Genomic DNA, 17,363 nt, shown 5'->3' on the forward strand with positions numbered 1-17,363 from the left:
CTTTACATTGTACTAGTTGTTATGATCCTATTCATAAGTATTTTGTATATTGTTTCAAAACTGTATTAGGGTTTTAAACAAGTTTGGTTTTTGTTTGTTTGGTTTTTTTCTGAAACATATTAAAGGAGAATGAGGAAGATAGGCAAAACCAGTGTACTCTTGATAACAGTGAAGTGTTTAATTTATATTTTATGACATTTCCTTATGCCACCAATATATTTATTTGCTGCAATTGTAATGACTTTATGATCTATATTTTTTTAAAAAGTCTGTGTCATGCCCGTGATTGCACACTTTTGCATTTGTGTTCTGCTTTACAAAAGCAAAAAAACTCTAGGACAAACATTGGAAACCTGTGCTGTACTGTCACCTATAGCTGGGTTGGCCATAAATCCCAAGGAGATACAAAAGGAAGTCAGACTGCAAAGCAGCAGCTGCTACTGTAAGCAGAAAAAGAAGATAATCCATCTCATAGGACACCTAATTTCCACAGCATCATTTTAGGAACAGTTATCAGGAAAAGACGGACTACATCATCATATGTAAGGAGCAGTAGACTTTACTTTCCTAAAGCACAGTTAATAGTAGTTAATAATATTTCAAATATCTGTTTTGCAGAAGTGACTGAGGGGGAGTTTGGAAGAGGCAGAAAATGAGATAAAGCTGAAGTTTAATTCAAAGAAACAACATTCTTCCATATGGAACCATGGGTCCTCTGTTTTAAGAACACTAAGGAATATTATAGCCCATCTCATCTGCCAGAGGAAGTCATAACTTAGCCATCAAAACTGAAGAAAATACCAATCATTTCTGAGCAACACAGGCTCAGAACAAAACCAAACCAAACCAAAAAACCCACATCAAATCCACAAATAAACAAAAATCTAAAAAATAAATCCTGAATCAAAGATCATACTCTTCAGAAGATGCATGTCAATATACTTTCAAATAATACTAAAATCAATGGGACTAGGAAGGAAATACAAAACCCAACAGTTACAGTCTGTGAAGCTGAAAGTAGAAATATTGCTGCAAAACCAAAACTGCAGAACCTCAGGCGCTTTACTCACTCTGTGAAGTCAACACCCTGTGGCTCCAGAAGACAAGCTTGATGATTAGCAGATACCTTGTGAGGCACAGGGTACTGCTTTCAGTTTTATCAGAGAAAAGGAAAGAGCCATGAAATAGTGAACAAGTCATACTTAGCTGTTTTAAGAGCACCAAAGTCACTGCAAAGGAGCCAGAAAGCTTTGTATTGCTCTGACGGACAGGGTAGGAGAAAAGGAGTCCTTCTTTCAGGGCTGATGTTCCCTCTTCTATGTAGCAGAGGTTTCCTGCAAGCCTTGTGCTCAGAGTTTTGATTCCCCAGACTAATACAACAGGCATACAACGTAATGATTGCACATGAGGACAAAAGAAAGCGTTTTCTGTATTCGCTATCCTTTTTCCTCATGAAGTGCAAATGGCTTCTATTCCTATGGATTTTATCATCAAAAACATCACTGGCATGGGCCTGAAATTTCATCTCCCATTTATAACAGTGTTTGAATCCCTTGAAGGTGAATTTGTTTTCTTTGGGAGAAAGTCACTCAAATGGAACATTCTAGGCAGAAACTTTTCTTTGAGAGAAAGTTACTTTTTTTTTTTTTTGTGGTGACAGTGACTCTTTTGATTCTTTATCATAGTCAGAGGACAGCATATCCTTATGACTGTTATTTAAACCCCTAAAGAAGAAGTCTTTAATTTTAAATTATATTAATGTGCTACATAGGTTTTTTCTTACCGTCTTTATTAGCTGATAGGTTTTTCCCAATTCAGGTTGTAGATTTTAAAGGTTTTGTTTTTATTATAAGGCTATGATAATATAATATATTTAACTGCCTATATAAAAATTCCAACCAAACAAAAAATTGCCAAACAACAAACAAAACAAACCCCAAAACACCACTTTATAGTGAAACAACTTCTACTTATAAGTATGAAACTAAAGAAAGATCTCCTTCTAACAATAGTATTTTTGTAGTGCGTTTTTCTCTTTTTATCATTACAGTGACATATATTAAAAAAAAAAAAAAAGAAGAAAAAAAGAAAGCACCCAACATTGTTCACCAGATGATGAGGGCCACTGACAAGTAAGAACTGGACAAACCTTAGTGACAGATTGTCCAGTTTTCTGAAAAGGTCCAGGGGTTGTGAAATACTGGTTGATATATTGTCATGGATTGAGTTGGATCTGCTGCTGCTATTTGTACTATGCCACAGTCATGCCAGCTTCAAAAAGTGAAAGTGCTAATTGGACCAAAGTATTATGGGGCTTGAAATTCAGATTACAACATGGGAGGCTTGCTGATCCAGTTGCTGCTTCTGCATTCTGGGTTTTTTGGATGTTGTTTTTTCCTCTGGGATGGTGGTGGGACAAGGAGGGATGGGGGAGTAGTTTTCTGGCTTAGGCTTTTGGCTTTTTGCTTGCTGCTGCTTTGCACCATGCTGCTTCTGCAAATCGGCTAAGGTATTTATGAATTTTACACCATGTTAATCTGATTTTTGATCAGTAAACTCTGTTCTTCTCTTCCCACCCCCCCCACCCCCCCCACCCCCCTTTTTTTTTTTTTTGTCTCAATTCCGAGTTTTTGTGTGTTACTTTTCCCTCGCTTCTGTGTTGGGAAAATAGCCAGGTTAACATGCTGGTTCAGTTTGACCCATTTTGTTCTGATTCAAACCATTACACATCAGGTGGGCTAAGAAACAATATTTGCTGGTCTGCAACTACAGTAATAAATTACCATTTTTATTAAGAAATATTAAGCTGTGGCTATTGAGGCTGAAATTTTCTCCGTGTTGTTATTTCAAACAAGAAGCTAAAAATGTAGCCTGGGAGATGGCTTGCAGTTTCCATGTGTCTCTGCTTGTGTTCACCTGGTCCAAATGAAATCTCTTTTTGAAGTGTGAAGTTCTTCATGGCTGTTTTCTGCAGGTAAATATAAACACTTTCCTATATTGCTTTTACATCTAATAAAATACTATGAAAAGATTTAGATTAACATGAACTGAGTGAAAAAATGTCTTAAGTGCCTGAATCCTATACTGGAACACAAAACCCAAATTTACAGTGTGTGATTTTGGGTGATTATAGTTATAAAGGTCAAATAATCCAAAATTTCTAGATCTTCTTTAGCACTGTCCTTTGGGAAAAGTATATTAATCTAATTTCCCAATTACCCAGAATTATTCCTTACAAGCCTTGCCATAAGCTATTTTTTTGGCCTATCAAATTGCTTGTTGTGTTGTGGGTTGTTTTTTTGTTTTGGGTTTTTTTGTTATTTGTACTTTTGAGTTGTTTGACCATGACTTTATGTGTTACACTAGGCTTAGCTCTGTTTTCTGCATATGAATGTGGATTCTGCGTTTTCATTTACATCAAAGTCTTTCCTTCCAATTTTAGTTTCACCTGCAGCTCTCTATCAGGTGTTTTCTCTTCATGCACTCCATTCCTAAATCTTTATTACCCAATTTACTGACCTGAGAATTATCTTGATCAGTATTTTTGTCCTCTAAACTAACCTCCATTTTTACATTTCCCACCTATCTTCTTCAAGTCAGGCCAGTTTTCTCCTTGATTGTTCTTGGACATCTATTAATCTGTTCCTTGCAAACACTTTTTTCAGGTTCGAATTCCTGTAGCCTAGATTGAAACTGACCACCAATAGCTTCCACTGCTGTTCCCTGATCTGTATTTCATTTTTCAGCAAGCACTTAGTCATGAACTATTTGAATGCTTTTTTCTCAGTGTCAGATCTGAATCTGTAACTCTAGTGACACTTTCTTGCCAGTGATATCCATTACAGAAGCATCTTTAATTTGCTCTTCTTTCTCTGTCACAAAGTCACAAGGCTCAGACAGTTCAGACAAGCTCAAAAAATACTTGGTATTATGGATTGAGCTGAATACACTGAATACATCTAAAGATTCCTTGGTAGAGAATCTTCCAGCAACTACTCTCATATATGAAATATTCTAGAGAAGTCCTTCACAGGGATGATTTCTATGATCATTTTTGTGTGAAAAATACTACACTAATTGGAGAAAGAAAGCCAGAGTGGTAGGCATATGTACCAAATTTCCACCTTGCAATGCAAATATAGTACAAACGTATCTATTTCTGCATGCTTTAGTTAAGATATTATGGCTTCAGAATTGGCTAATAGAAAGTGCAATAGATCCACAAAAACTTTATATTCACATTAGAAATTCATTCATGGAGGATTAAAAAGAAAAAATACTTTTCAGTTTTAGTTACGCTAATCATTCTGTGTCTTCATATTTCCCTGATTTTGTAAAGGATAGATCATGTTAACATCTAGAGAGGATGTAATCATCATTGCTCCATTTATATCTTAATGATAATTAACTTTCACCTTTGATTTGCAATCATTTTAACACAAATGTCAGTTTCTGAATAATTTAGTTGCAGCACAGAAAAAAAATAGCATACATTGTGGGAATAACTGGGAGGAAATACCTGCTTTATGATTCCATGCCAGTCTCTAAAATGAGACTTTTACAGAGAAATTATTAATAAAAGTATTCTATATCTCATTTATCTGTTAAATCCTTCAGAACTCAGGAAAACCCACCAAAACTATTTGACACATTATTACTAGAGGCCACATTTTGAAAGCTTTAAAAGTCTTTAGGATTTGAATTGGATTTTTTTATTCTGTCTACCTTTGCATTGTAGAATTACAGATCCATTACATTCCTTGTTTAAAAGTGTGAAAACCATTAGAAATATAGTGAATACAAGTGGAAAGAGAAAACACCGAAAAGTGCCACAAAACTAAAGTCTAAGATTCAATGTCAAGATATAAAATAAACCAGCAGTTTTATTAAATGAATGATTGTATGTCAATTATAATCTTTTGACCTCTTGTGTCTGGAAAGAATTAGAAATTGACAATTAAAAAAAAAATCAATTTGTACAGTAATGAAGGTATTGATATTTATTCTAAAATAACTACAAGACTAGGTAATAAATGGCTGTTCCTCTGCCATCTGACATATATATTAAAAAGCATTTTGTTAAGTTGTTTGGTTTTTTTTCCTCACAAAAAACGATTTTTCTTTTTAAGAGAGATTTTCAGTTTTGGGATGAAACAACATGCTTCAAACGTTAAAAAAAAAGTTTGAAACTATGACACAATAACTGGACATTCATTTTGATGTGTGAAAATAAATAGAATTGGGACTCTTCCTTCACTAATAGCCCTTATTTTGGCTGGTATACAATGATGAAATTCACAGCTACATTGTCAGAAGAGTAGATGGGAAAGAGAAACCATGATTATATACCTATAGACACACATGCATGTGTAAGTGTTTATATGTGAATACATAATAGAATATGACTCTGCAGAGGGATCTGTACAAGTTGGGTCAATGGTCTGAGTCCAGTAGTAAGAGTTTTAGTGAGGTCAAGTGCTGAGTCCTGCACTTGAGTCCCAACAACCATATGCAATATTCCAGGATTGGGAAAGAGTGGCTGAAATCTTTGCCCAGCAGAGAATGACCTGGGGGTGTTAATCAAAGGCCAGATGAATATGAGCTATCAGCACTCAGGTAGCAAAAGAAAAGGTCAACAGCATCCTGGCCTGTATCAGGAATAGTGTGACAAGCAGAACTGGGTAAGCAGCACTGGTGGGGCCACACCCTGAGTACTGTGTTCAGTTTTGGGGCCCTCACAACAAGCTGGACACTGAGATGCTGGAGTGCATCCCTAGAAGGGCAACAAAGCTGGTGAAGGGTCTGGAGAACAGGTATTATGAGGAGTGACTGAGGGAATAGAGTTGCTTAGTTTGTAGAAAAGGAGGTTATAGCTAGGGGGTTGGTCGTTTCCTCCTAGTAGCAAGTGGTAGGACAAGAGGAAATCGCCTCAAGTTGTGCCAAGAGAGGTTTAGATTGCATATTTAGGAAAAAATTCTTCTGCGCTGGAATGAGTTGCCCAACGAAGTGGTGAAGTGACAATCCTCGCACTTACTTTAAAGATATATAGAAGTGGTGCTTTAGTGGTGACTTGTCAGTACTAGGTTAATGGACTTCATAATCTTAAAAGTCTCTTCCAACCAAAACCAATTCTATGATTCTCTGAGTCAATATGGAGCTACTTCCAGTAGTGCAGATCTATGCAGAGTGCTGATTTAAATTCTGAAAGCCAGCTCCACATTTCTTAAAAGTTACCATGATGCAGCTGCAGTACATTAGTTCCAGACACATCTCAACTATAAACAGCTCTGTGACACTGTAAAGACCCATTCATGTATTCAAGTTTAAAGCACCAGAAAAAAAGTTCTTGCCAAGTAAAGAATCAGGTTCTGCAGTGAGTACCTGGACCTCAGAGGCTGTTGCTGTTCTGGGCTCTGACAAGTATTTCTGTGTGCTTAACCAAAAATAACTTGGGCCAAATTGACAAGTGTTTCATACTGGCATATGCAAATCAGCATTTATATAGATATATGTATTTATTTTGGTCATAAATATTAGCAAACCAGAAAGACTGCTTTAGTTAAAAAAAAAAAAAATCCTGCCAAGTGTCTTGGGATTGAGTATTTCACTGTCCACCTATTTCCCTTTGTTTATGTGTTTTAGAAGAAGAAAAATAATCTGTACCAGAATACTGGCTGAAGGTTATCAGACTTTCCATCATTAAATCAACTACACAGAGAACAGAGTTTATAGTAATTTTATGGCTCACAGTTCATATCACACATGAGGTGAATTAATAATATGGATATGAAGAAAAACAATTTATTAATGTTAATAACTCTTCCAATAAAATTTCCAGGAGGACCTATAGTGATAAATTGAATAATTATGAGTATAATTATGAATAACTAGAATTATAATTTCATGCTAATGCAATAATAATGACACGAAAGCATAGATCATGAATTTTAACTGTTCACTTATTCAAATTTCCACAGAGACCAAAAAAAACCCAACAAACCACAAAAAAACCCCAAACACTGAACCCCCATCTCCCAAATTCCTCAGCCTTAAAATCTGATCAAATTATGCTCTTCTGTCAAAAAGAAACTATTAAATGCTTAAATAGACATAATTTTTATTATTTTTAATGGACTAAAAAAAAAAAAGAAATCTAGGGGTATCTTTAAATCAGGAAGTCTTGGGATCACACCATAAATCACCTATTAATCCCCTGGTGGCCTCTGAGGTGAATAAAAGAATACACCAAACAATTATAGTTAAGTTACATTTTAAATAAAGAATTGTCATACTTAAGTTATACTTTATTTGCATATAGAGTTGCAAATATAGAGTTGCATATACAGGATAATCATCCAAGAAAAGCTGTGCAAGTGTTCAGGAGAGATATTGACTGTAAACTGCACCTTACAAGCAAATGTATCTGAAGGTCAGAACAATTTTTTTTACCAAATTATTTTGAGCTAGGGGATAGCAAAGTCAGCAAAAATTAGAGGACTTGGCAAAAGATTTCTCTGAAACCAACTAATTTGATTCCCAATAATTTATTACAAAAAACTAATTAATCTCTCTGGCTGCAGGATAACTCAAAACAATGCAATGTGGAGCCCAAGCCAATTGCTGTAGTTTTGGTTTATCATGGAAGAGACATGATTTAACGTGTCCTACTGAAGGTATAATCTGCTGTTTGTCCTTTAGAACTGATGGGAATTAAAAGCAGTAGAGCAAAACTAATATATACTACCAGCACACGTGTCTTGAGTTACGCATTTTATTTTGTTAGGAGGAAAATAATTTCAACGTTTATTCTTCACAGTATGAAGAAAAAGCCTTGTCTCAGAAAATGAAACAAAATATACATATTTGTACATCACAGCTAATGACTGTAGCTACTTACTTTGTATGTATATGCACTCCAGCATAACCCAGCTCTTCCCTTCCCTTCCCTTCCCTTCCCTTCCCTTCCCTTCCCTTCCCTTCCCTTCCCTTCCCTTCCCTTCCCTTCCCTTCCCTTCCCTTCCCTTCCCTTCCCTTCCCTTCCCTTCCCTTCCCTTCCCTTCCCTTCCCTTCCCTTCCCTTCCCTTCCCTTCCCTTCCCTTCCCTTCCCTTCCCTTCCCTTCCCTTCCCTTCCCTTCCCTTCCCTTCCCTTCCCTTCCCTTCCCTTTCCCCTTGCCCAGCCATGATTGTGGATTGAGATTCTTCACAGACAGTCAGGAGCTGGAAGATCATACCTTTACTCAAATCTAGCCCTCTGAGAAGTCTCAGCAATCACCCATTGAGTCTTTCCTTACTTGTTCTTTCAAGAAAGCAAAAGGTAGCCACAGCCATTAGCCCAACATTGCACAGGGATCATAGAAACTGTCTAGCAGTATGTGCAGCTTAATGCCACTTGGCTTAAGACATTAAATCTACTGGAAGATTTTTTTATTATTATTTGGTTTTTTGTTGTGGGTTTTTTCCCCTACACAGCCATTTTTGTGCTATCATTAGCCTTTGACAAGGATATGTTAACAGTAGTGGGTTTTGAAGAAACAGTGGGAGAATGATCAGTAAAGACAAGAAATGGGCAAAGATAGTTACATGAAAGTAATGAATTGCACAGTGCTTCAAGAGAGAGTTTCTAAATAACAGAGTGGAATAGAAAACAAGCCACAGGATCACAGTAGGACAAATGAAGGGGATGGAAACCAGCCTGAGGCATGAAAAAAAGGTTGTTCCAAATTCTATGAGATTTAACACTCATCTGAATGGCCTAATTTCATCAAAATGCTAGAACAGGATATAATCACCTCCCATCCTGCATTTCTGGCTATCCTGAAACTAGGAATGCTTCAAAGCATTGATCGCATACTTCTGCAATCAATTTTCAGTAGCCAACAATATTAAATTTTAATTTGTAACACACAATGGCAGTGAAGCAAGATAACATTCCCTATTACACAGACAGATAAGACATAAAAATGAATCCGATCAAAGGTTTATAATTAATATAATTCCCAGAAATGCTAGAAATTTTTTTTAGGTATTCAGGATGGACTACTTAAATTAAAAGAATAAATTTCTAGTTCAAAGGTTTTTGTGCTAAGATTATTAACTCTATCAGATAGAAATTAATACAGAGTGGATAGTACATCCCTTACATATTTTCTCTTTCTTTCATTTTATTCTAGCTTTTGGGACCATGTTAAAGAAGTTATGAAATCTTAACAATGACATCTTTGAGAACTGACTTAATATCATGGTATCTTTGTAAGGGAAAACAAAAAGAAAAAAATCATCTCATGGGTTGTTTAACACTCTAATATTGAAGATTTTATGTTTTATGGACTCACATATTTCAACCAAGTTTTTAATATTTTTTTTTCACTATGCTACATTTTATAGTTTCAAATATAAATTGCATTTATTCAGCTCTTTTCCCATTGAATCTCTGGTGCCATCTTTCTATTTGAAAACAATATCCTCTTTCTTCCTTGAGTATTTCCTAAATTTTTTCCTGTTGCACATGCTACTTGGATATTAGTATTGGGAAACATGTTTTCTTATCATGAAGATGGAAATGAATTTGCTGTCACTTTTGTTATTTTAATATTGCTCTTAAATAAGGACCAGAAGTATGGGATGTATCCTATAGGCTGTCTATATTTTCAAGTGATTAGCCATTACAGCTTAAAAAAAAAAAGTCCCCATTTTTCTGATATTCAAGTATTGGCCAAGTGCATACATTACTAAAAGGTAGAATTTCTTTCATTTCTGAGGAACTTATAAACAAGAGTTTTCATGCTTCTTTAAAGATCTTAATTTGCAATACTCAGGCTTTGTGGTGCATTGACCCCTGCCAACAACTAGGGACCACACATGCTCCTTTACTGCCCCCACCCTGCAGCAGGGCAGAGCAAAGAACAAGAAGAGCAAAGACAGAAAAGTTGTAGGTTGAGACAAATAGTTTAATAAGTGAAAGATAGAGGAAAAAGAAAGAGAGGGAGAGGGATAAAACAACCAAAACCCCAACAATGTGAAGGCAGTCTTTGCACAACCTCACAGAATCAGACAATCAGACAATCTCTGAGCAATGGGTACCTACCCAAACCCATCAACTTTCTTACTGCTGAGCATGACTTTATATGGCATGAAATATCTTTGGTCACCTCCAGTAAGCTGCCCTGCTGTTTCTCTTTCTTACTGATTGTGCACCTCCTGCCTACCTGCTAGTGGAGCAAGACTGAAAAAGACAAAACCTTTATGCTGTACAAGCACTGTTCAGCAATAGCTAGAACACAACTGTGCTGTCAACGCATTTTTGGTCACAAATTCAAAACACAGTATTATATAGATTACTATGAAAAAAGTTAATGCCATCCCAAGCAGACCGTCCCAGTCCACCCCCATTCTTTAGTATATCTGAAAAATGTGACACTGAACAATAAGAAATAAGTAGATAAATAAATACATAAACTGGGGAGTGGGGGGATGGCACAACAGACAATTCCTAAAGCATCTTTTAATTTCTTCCAGTGTGAAAAAAAAAAAATAAAAAAAAGATTGTCACCTCACTCTATGTTTTTTCATTTAGTGAATTTTCTTTTTTAAAACAAAGTGAAGTCGCTAAGTTTTTAAAACTGAAGTTTCCTCAAGTGTAAGGAAGAAAAACACACAGAAGACTACTAGCAAAATATAGACTTTCAATGATTAAAATCGCCTCTTCACCAAAGCAAGGTAAAACTTGAAAACTTACAAGTAGGAAAAAAATGATGAAGAATTGTTGACCAATAAAAGCTTTTGTCACTGTTGTTTAGGTCTGATGTATACAAATGAGAGAAGTTTAAAATGTTTCTACTCAAGGTTAAACTATCATTTACTTAATGTGCAGTATATAAAGCACAAAATACAGACAGCTGGAACACTGACACAAAAGGAAGCTCAAGAGCAGAAGAAATTATACTTAATAATTGTGTAAGACAGTGAGGCAAGTCTTGTTTTGCTGTGTGTCGGTGTGAGCTGAAATTCCCCCCCCCACCAACAATAACCAGGCTAGCTCAGTCTGGAAGCAAACGAAAAGCTGTATTTACAAGCAGAGTCTAAAATCTACAATGAAATGCAATGAATATGTACAAATATACAAAATTCACGACATTCACAAATATATACAATCAACAGAAAAAGCACAACCGATCTCCCTTTGCTTCCCCCCAAGGGGACCCTCCCAAAGGGGCCTCTCTCTCCCAGGAGCTTCCCCCCCAGACCCCCCTGGACAGAGAAGCACAGTTAGTTAAGCAGAAAGTTGTTAACTTAGCTGCCAAGGTCAGTACGTGTTATCTTCAGCCAGAAGAGAAGAAGAAACAGCAGCCAGACAGCCCAGCAACTGCCCCCACTGCAGAACGCAGAATGTGCAGAATGCCTACTTTGTTTTGGGTAATAGTTCTTAAACATTTCTATCTATCCAATGGAAGTGTTTAGAACAATCAGTATTTTGCTTTCTTACACCCAATAGTGACTTATTTACATTCTTTCACTTTCTCTGTTCTGAACTTTGCAAGGAAAAATTAAAAAGACAGTTTCAAACCATCACAGTCCACCCCTTCTAAACAATTCCATTGGCTGCTACTACCATTTATCTAATCTAAAATAATATCTACAACAATAGGTGAATAAAGACCATAGTCCATTCTGGCTATCTCAGATGTAGATGATTCAAAAGAGTCAAATCACAGGAAAAACAGCAAACAGCTTGTTTCCTCGCAGATGGAGTGAAGAAATGAACAGGGACTCTCAGGTGACTCAGGGCTCTCAGGGTTCGTGCACCGTAGATCTCATGGATTTTCTCCTCTTGGGCGCAATGCTGTGTCTGCGCAACACTCTGAATTTAACCTCTCTCAGCCAAAGTTAGATTTCTTTGTGGAATACACTGAATTTCACCATTTTCTTGCATCACCCAATAGGTGTGACCAGGACCTTCAGCAGAAACCACCCCTCGGACAGGTTTGGCCTCTCCTGAGGGAGAAAATACCCAAACCATTTTGCCTAACAGATTCTTTTCTCTGATAACAGGAACTCTATCACCTTCTTCCTTTCGCAACAAATCTGATTGGGCAGGTCCAGCTCGATTCACTGAACCTCTACTATTCACCAACCAGGTTGCTTGTGCTAAATGTTTCTCCCAGTTTTTCAAAGATTCACCCCCCATGGCTTTGAGAGTGGTTTTCAGCAAACCGTTGTAGCGTTCGATCTTCCCTGCAGCTGGGGCATAGTAGGGAATGTGGAATATCCACTCGATGCCGTGCTCTTTGGCCCAGTTTTTTACAAGATTGTTCTTGAAATGAGTTCCATTGTCCGACTCAATCCTCTCTGGAGTTCCGTGTCTCCACAGGATTTGTCTCTCCAGACCAAGAATGGTGTTACGTGCAGTTGCATGAGGAACTGGATAAGTTTCCAGCCATCCAGTGCTTGCCTCTACCATAGTCAGCACATACTGCTTACCAGATGGAGAACGAGGTAGAGTGATGTAGTCAATCTGCCAGGCTTCACCATACTTGTACTTGGACCATCGGTCACCGTACCACAAGGGCTTGATCCGCTTTGCCTGCTTAATAGCAGCACAAATGTCACAGTCATGGATGACTTGTGCGATAGCATCCATGGAAATGTCAATGGATCTGTCACGAGCCCAGCGGTAGGTTGCATCTCTGCCTTGATGTCCTGACGAGTCATGGGCCCACCGGGCTAAGAACAGCTCACCTCGGTGTTTCCAGTCAAGATCAGGATCAGGATCAGAGTTTGTGTCCACCTGGGAAACTCTTGCAGCTAGATCTGCCTGATGGTTGTGTTGTTGTTCCTCAGTAGCTTTGCTCTTAGGAATGTGAGCATCGATGTGTCTCACTTTCACTGGGATTCTCTCAATGCGAGCAGCAATGTCTTGCCACAGATCTGCAGCCCAGATTGGCTTTCCTTTCCTCTGCCAGCCATTCTTCTTCCAGTCTTTCAGCCAACCCCACAAGGCATTGGCTACCATCCACGAGTCAGTGTAGAGATAAAGCTTTGGCCATCTCTCACGTTCAGCTACGTTAAGAGCTAGCTGGACAGCTTTTACCTCTGCGAATTGACTGGATTCTCCTTCTCCATCTCTCGCTTCTGCAACTCTGCGCGTTGGACTCCACACTGCAGATTTCCATCTCCGCTTGTTCCCAACCAGACGACAGGAACCGTCTGTGAACAAAGCATATCTCTTGTCATCATCAGACAGATCACTGTAAGGAGGAGCTTCCTCAGCACGAGTTACTCTCTCCTCTGGAGGTTTTGCACAGCTTGTGCCTTCTGGCCAGTTTGTGATCACCTCCACCAAACCAGGCCTTTCGAGATTTCCCATTCGAGCTCGCTGTGTTATTAGAGCCATCCACTTAGACCAGGTAGCATCTGTTGCATGATGTGGTGAAGAACCTTTGCCTTTGAACATCCAATTCAGAACTGGCAATCTAGGAGCTAGAAGAAGTTGTGACTCAGTTCCAATCACTTCAGAAGCAGCTTTCACTCCTTCATAAGCAGCTAAAATCTCTTTCTCTGTTGGAGTGTAGTTTGCCTCTGAGCCTCTGTAGCCACGACCCCAGAAACCAAGAGGACGTCCTCGTGTCTCCCCTGGAGCTCTTTGCCATAAGCACCAGGTTGGACCATTGTCACTCGCGGCCGTGTACAGAATGTTCTTAATGTCTGGACCAGCTCGGACAGGTCCCAGACCCATCGCTTGGACTACCTCTCGCTTGATCTGGTCACAGGCTGCTTGTTGCTCAGGACCCCATTGGAAACTGTTTCTCTTTCGAGTCACATCATAGAGAGGTTTCACAATCTGACTGTATCCAGGAATGTGCAGTCTCCAAAATCCCACTATGCCTAGGAAGCGCAGGGTTTCTTTCTTATTGATGGGATTTGCCATGGTGGAGACTCTGTTTATCACATCCATTGGGATGTGACGGTGACCATCTTGCCACCGCACTCCCAGAAACTGGATTTGTCTAGCAGGTCCTTTCACCTTGTCTCGCTTGATAGCGAAACCAGCTTGCAAGAGAATGTCAATGATTTTGTTACCTTTCTCGAAGACTTCTTCAGCAGTCTCACCCCAGACGATGATGTCATCGATGAACTGAATGTGTACTGGAGCTCCACCTTTCTCCAAAGCATCATGGATCACTGCATGGCAGATGGTTGAACTGTGAACCACCCCTGGGGCAAACGATTGAATGTGTACTGAATGCCTCTCCAGGTGAAAGCAAACTGAGGCCTGCATTCCTCTGCTATGGGAATAGAGAAGAAAGCATTAGCAATGTCTATGGTAGCATACCATTTGGCCTGCTTGGATTCCAGCTCATATTGGAGTTCCATCATGTCTGGTACTGCTGCACTCATGGGTGGAGTTACTTCGTTCAAGGCACGGAAATCAACTGTCAGACGCCACTCTCCATTCTGCTTTCGCACAGGCCAGATTGGACTGTTGAAAGGTGAATGAGTTTTGCTGATGACCTTCTGACTCTCCAACTGACGAATCAAGTTTTGAATGGGCACCAAAGAGTCACGGTTGGTTCTGTATTGTCTGTGATGCACAGTTTGAGAAGCAACCGTCAGCTTTATATCCTCTATCTCATGTTGTCCCACAACTGCAGATTCATCTGAAAGCTCAGGTCTAATGGACAACTTCAATTTTCCTCCATCTATTTCTACAGTTGCTATTCCAAAAGCCCATTTGTAACCCTTAGGGTCTTTAAAACGCCCTTCTCTCAGAAAATCAATTCCCAAAATACAAGATGCATTAGGTCCTGTTACAATAGTATGTTTCTTCCACTGCTTCCCAGTTAAACTTATGTCAGCCTCTATCTTAAACAACTCTTGAGATCCACCAGTGACTCCCTGAATAGTTATAGATTCTCCCCCTTGATAATTTGATGGTATTATGGTGCACTGAGCTCCTGTGTCAACCAAGGCCCTGTACTTCTGAAATTTTGAAGTGCCAGGCCACTGGATGTACACATCCCAATAGATTCTGTTATCTCCATTATCCCTTACCTCCCCCTGGCGGAAGGCAGGGCACCCCTAATGGTGGGGATTACCTCCACATGTACAGCTGGCACAACGTCCAGCATCAGAATTAGGATCACTGTTGGAGCTATCAGAGTTGTTCTGGGAAACTGAGGAAGCGACAGCTACCCTCCTGGTATTGCTACCTCGGGATCTGCCCCTCTGCAGCTCCCGTAACCTCTTGAAAAGATCAGAAGTTGGTTGACCATCCCATCTGTTCATGTTCTCACCAAACTGATCACGCAGAGTTATCCAGATACTGCCACGTGATTGCCTCTGCTGTCTGTTTTGGTTTGGCCTGTTTTGGAATGGCCTCCTTGGAGCACGTCTGTTTCTGACAGCTGAAACTTGTATCCATCTGGAGGAAGAGGAATTAGAATCATCCCCATTCATCAAGTTGGATATGGAGGTTTTAAGTTCCTCCTTCAGCTCTTTCATGCAATTCTCCATCTTTCCAGACAGAGTTTCAATGGCTGAAACCAAAGAAGTACGTGCAAGACTATCCTCCAACTGCCTCATTTGGTCAGTGAAATGGCCAACAGTAGGAGGTGCTCCACCATAATTTCTTGCCACAATCCTGCTTGCCAGAATAGTGGCATAATTAGGAGGAGCAAGCTTAATGAGCTTTTTGGCAAGGCCTGTTCCAACAGGAATTTCATCAGGATTCAGAGTCTTATGATCTCCATACATTATTTCTCTCACAGCAAATTCTCTCAGACGCTTGATTCCCTCAGCTATTGTGGTCGAAGGCTTAGGGTTCCATGGTAAATCATCTCTGCTGGGGTACCTCAGCGAGACTGCCAGTAGGAGGCGTGCCCACAGAGAAACTTTACCAATGCACTTGTCTAGATGCCTGTCTATGCCTGTATCCTTTGAGAGCATCCCCAACTGAGAGGCCGACTTGTCACCTGCCACCAATGCTGGGGCTCCCATATCAAAACACCTGGCTAGCCAAGACAGGACTGGCTCATTATCTCCTCTGATGTAATCCTTCCTCACATGTCTAATTTCCTGTCTGGGTGCATTAGCTGACTGTATGTCATCCTCATCATCATCATCATCCTGAGGTCGCTGTCCCCATAATCCTATTTTAATCCTCCATTGAATTTCTTTGAGTTCAGAGGCATTGCCAGCAGTTGCTAATCTACTAGGGTCTACATCCTGACCTACATCTCCATCATCCATGTGGGGTCTCAAGAGGTCTACCAGAGTTTTAAGGCCAACCCTCTCTTCCTCACCAGAAGGATCTTTCTTAAGAGAGGGACCCTGAGTAGAAGGACCCTCATCTCCATCTGCACCATCTCCTGCAGCATCTGCATCTCCTTTACGCTTTCTGGTTACAGTGGCCACCAAATTTACTGGCTTGGTTTTCACATTCACAGCAGAGTTGGAAGAGCAAGTAGCCTTATGTCTTTCTTGACACAGTGCTATCAGTAGCCATATGATTATTCCAAGAAGCAACAAAATTAAGATTAAGGCTAGTACAAGATATCTAGGGTACCACTGGTTACAAAGACCCTCTGTAGTTGTAAGAGGAGTAACAAACTCATATGTGTCTGCTAGCAGATCCATAGTTGAGTTACCATAGCTTCTTAGCCCAATAAGACCATAACAGAATTCACCAACATTCAGTAACTTGTTATTAACCCAAAGAAACGACTTATATGCCACATATTTCACAATCTTGTCTATCATGCAGGAAACAGCCCATCTGTAGACAATCACACTGATAACAGAGGAAATAAAATTACTCAAAATCCAAAACAGCTTCATTTTGCTTCCTAATCTGAGCAGAAATAAATCAAACAAGCAATCGAGCCCCGAGTTGGAGCGCCAAAAATAAAAAGTGTGTCGATGTGAGCTGAAATTCCCCCCCCACCAACAATAGCCCGGCTAGCTCAGTCGGTAGAGCATGAGACTCTTAATCTCAGGGTCGTGGGTTCGAGCCCCACGTTGGGCGCCAAAAATAAAAAGTGTGTCGGTGTGAGCTGACATGAGCTGTAATAGAAATTCCCCCCCCACCAACAATAACCAGGCTAGCTCAGTCTGGAAGCAAATGAAAAGCTGTATTTACAAGCAGAGTCTAAAATCTACAATGAAATGCAATGAATATGTACAAATATACAAAATTCACGACATTCACAAATATATACAATCAACAGAAAAAGCACAACCGATCTCCCTTTGCTTCCCCCCAAGGGGACCCTCCCAAAGGGGCCTCTCTCTCCCAGGAGCTTCCCCCCCAGACCCCCCTGGACAGAGAAGCAGAGTTAGTTAAGCAGAAAGTTGTTAACTTAGCTGCC

The 17,363-nt window shown here is 39.6% G+C and overlaps 1 non-coding gene across 1 annotated transcript; it reads left to right on the top strand.

Annotated features, from left to right (window-relative positions):
- The first annotated feature begins 16,947 nt into the window (after nucleotides 1-16,947).
- TRNAK-CUU (transfer RNA lysine (anticodon CUU)) lies at nucleotides 16,948-17,020 on the top strand. Its single transcript has one exon. It is a non-coding gene; the product is annotated as a tRNA-Lys (tRNA).
- The last annotated feature ends 343 nt before the right edge of the window (nucleotides 17,021-17,363 follow it).

This window comes from Indicator indicator, chromosome 3, assembly GCF_027791375.1.
Source record: "Indicator indicator isolate 239-I01 chromosome 3, UM_Iind_1.1, whole genome shotgun sequence".
Classification (NCBI taxonomy): domain Eukaryota; kingdom Metazoa; phylum Chordata; class Aves; order Piciformes; family Indicatoridae; genus Indicator; species Indicator indicator.